The sequence below is a fragment of the Otolemur garnettii genome, unplaced genomic scaffold (genome assembly GCF_000181295.1).
Source record: "Otolemur garnettii isolate 467f Iridium unplaced genomic scaffold, OtoGar3 scaffold00043, whole genome shotgun sequence".
Taxonomy (NCBI): domain Eukaryota; kingdom Metazoa; phylum Chordata; class Mammalia; order Primates; family Galagidae; genus Otolemur; species Otolemur garnettii.
The window spans coordinates 4878811-4881807 of record NW_003852438.1 but is presented as its reverse complement, the minus strand read 5'-3'; the positions used below and the strand labels follow the sequence as shown (position 1 = coordinate 4881807).

The following is a 2997-nucleotide window of genomic DNA, read 5'->3' as shown; positions in this document are numbered from 1 at the left end:
TTTATTTATTTATTTTTGAGACGGAGCCTCAAGCTGTAGCCCTGGGTAGAGTGTGGTGGCGTCACAGCTCACAACAACCTCAAACTCCTGGGCTTAAGTGATTCTCTTGCCTCAGCCTCCAGAATAGCTGGGACTACAGGCACCCGCCACAATGCCCAGCTATTTTTTGGTTGTAGTTGTCATTGTTTGGCAGGCTGGGGTCAGATTCGAACCCACCAGCTTTGGTGTATGTGGCTGGCACCTTAGCCGCTTGAATTACAGGCGCCACCATATGTCCTCATCTTCATGATGGACCCCATACCATGGTTATAGGACCAGAGACACATGATAAAATAGGAAGGAAAAAGGGAGGATGTGACCGCATGTATTCTTTATGCTCTGAGAAGTTTTCAAACAAGAAAAGGGAGGATCCCTTGTTCTAAGTATTATTTTATCAATACCTTTCCAGCTGTCATTCTTGGACTTTGACACAAAAAGACTTGAGCTCCTACTGACATGCTACAGACGTACAGAAACACCCTTCTTTGCTTCACACTTCTGACTGAGTTGCACAGGTTAAATCACAGCCCTTTCTACTAGCCACACAATTCAATCTTGTATTTATAATTCTCTGCCATTTTTTTCTGACAAAAGTGACAAGGCAGGTATCTTCCTCTTTTCTTAGAAGGTCCCCTCTGTACATGATCTATCGTGCTCTTAGACACTGTTTTTTTGGCACTTTTAAGTGATTTCCCTACCAGACTCAGAGCTCTTTGAAAGCTATCACAGTATCTTGCTTATCTCTGTTCCCTTGCCCATAGTAGGCACAAAATGTAAATCTACTGAACCAAATGCAACTGGGTGCACCTGGTGAATATTTCAATGAAGGATACAACAGAGAGACAAGCCAAAAGGATTCCTATCTTCCTAAATACTTCGCAGAAGCAAACTCATCTACCCTCAGCAATTCTGGGGGCTGGCCAAAGAATAACTTCCCAACTGATTAATTGAAAAATAATATGTTGGTAATTAAGTGCAGGTGAAAACAGCACCTCCCCTATACATAGGGAAAACCTAATAGGGTTATTAAAGATAATTATTTCCTTCAATGCCCAACTGGATTTTGAACGCTCAAATCAACTTCTGGCTTTTCATTGTAAAGGATTCTGAAAGGGGGTGGAGGGAACCACATGCCTTGATAAGTAAACAAAAAATCAGAACTCTCCCAGGAAGTAAACAAAAAATCAGAACTCTCCTGGGAAATGGTCAGAGTCTTCTTTTCCAATCAACAGTTTTTGATCCACTTGAAAAATGCTAGTGAAAAGCTCCTTTGGCAAGGAAGTCAGTAAGAATATGCAACTCTAGGGACACTACCAAAGTACTGATACCAAGCTCGGAGAAAATGCTGCTTTTGTCTCAGAGGCGGCCTGTGATAAAAACAGGAACTTTACAGAAAACTGATCACAACTGCCCAACAAGCCTGATCACAGGCCCACAGCAGAGCATTGTGTTTCTGTCATTGTTGTCCAAGGGACTTTCTCTAATAACTGTGGCTTGATTTATTCCACTTTTAAAAAAATTCCCAAATTAATCTAAGCTTCCGCGTACCAATCCATTGTCAAAAGAAAAAGTGCCTGCCAGGATTTGCAGGTAACCAACAGTCACCTCTCCTTCCCTCTAGAAAGACTCCAAAAGGTGATCAGGTGCGGAAAATTCAGCCCGAATACAGGCACCAGGGAAAAAACCCTATGACAAAGGTGATCTTAAAGCAGCACCGTGTGTGTCTCTCTGGATTAATGCCACTGCGTCTAATCTCCCTAAGGACCCTCAACGGCTCACCCACTTCCACCTTCTGTCCTGTCACTAAGGAGGAATCTTACATTGTTAAAGAGGGGAGAAGAAATGCTCCCGTGGATTTCCCATGTGTCTTTCTCTCTTTTTGAAGGGGAACGGAGAGGCTGAAACAAGGCATGGGGCCCTCCTCCTAAAGGGGAGAGGAGGAAAGGAGAAAGCTGACAGCCACCCTCCTCGCAGCCCTCCCCCACACCCTACTTGCCCAGACGCCGGGTCAGAAGACGGAGGGCGCAGCTTTGTCTCGGGTTTGGGGGGACAAGAAGCGCAGGAACAGCCCGGACCCGAAGGACCTCTCCCCCAAGCCCTTGCTTAGCCCCCTCCAAAGGAAAACAATGAAAGCCACGGGAAAGCACTTAGCGGGGTGGGAAAGGACAGAGGATGGCTGTGGAGAGCCAGGCCAGATTTCCTGCACCCTCGTCCCCCTTGCCGCACGGCCGCCAGAGCGCGCGGCGGGGACCTGTCTCTGACTCGCTGCGATCCGCAGGGCCCCGGGGCGCCCGCCCCCCGCCCGGCTCCTACCCTCTGAGAGCTCCAGCTCCAGCTCCGCCAGCTGCGCCCGCACTTCAGGCGGCAGCGCCGCCACCGCGGCTGGCGACGGCTCCAGGCCTCGCTCCGCCACCCCGGCCCCGCCAGCCACACTCCGGAAGACTAGAGAGGGGGCCGAAGGAGGGACGACTGACGCCGGCCCACACCCCGGCTACAAGATCCGGCTCCGTCCGCCTAGCCCCGCGAGCGCCGCCGCTACTGCTGCCGCCGCCGCCGCCGCTGCCGCCGCCATGAGCAAGGGTCACGTGAGCGCGGCCGGCCCGCCCCGGGCCGGGAGGACGCACCGCCTCCGCAGCCCGGATGGGCTGAGGACGCGCATGCTTGTAGCGCCCTCTACTGGTCAGGTTCTGAGACAGCGGGCCCGCACCCTCCGCCCGAATTCTCCCACGCGAAATGGGCTCAGGGTGTGGACGTCGGGTTTACCACAGTGTGGACACATAGCATTTACCTTTCTGAACTCTCGAGCAAGTTTTCAGGGGTCCCGGACCTTACTTTTTCCACTACTAGAATTAGAAACATATCTTTGTTTTGTCCTCCTTTTCATTTCCCCTGATTGACACCTACCCATGTATAAGGACCTGATCACAGGCCACCTCCTTCACTGGGGCTTCCCGGGCC

At 51.0% G+C, this 2997-nt stretch overlaps 1 protein-coding gene across 2 annotated transcripts in view; it reads right to left on the bottom strand.

Moving 5' to 3' along the window:
• The window catches only part of DIP2B (disco interacting protein 2 homolog B), a 264125-nt gene extending 261499 nt beyond the window's left edge, over positions 1–2626 (bottom strand). For both annotated transcript variants that reach the window (XM_023513708.1, XM_023513709.1), the window contains exon 1: positions 2353–2626. The gene's annotated coding sequence lies outside the window, so the exon portion shown is untranslated. The remainder of the gene's footprint in view (positions 1–2352) is intronic.
• Between the last annotated feature and the right edge of the window lie 371 nt (positions 2627–2997).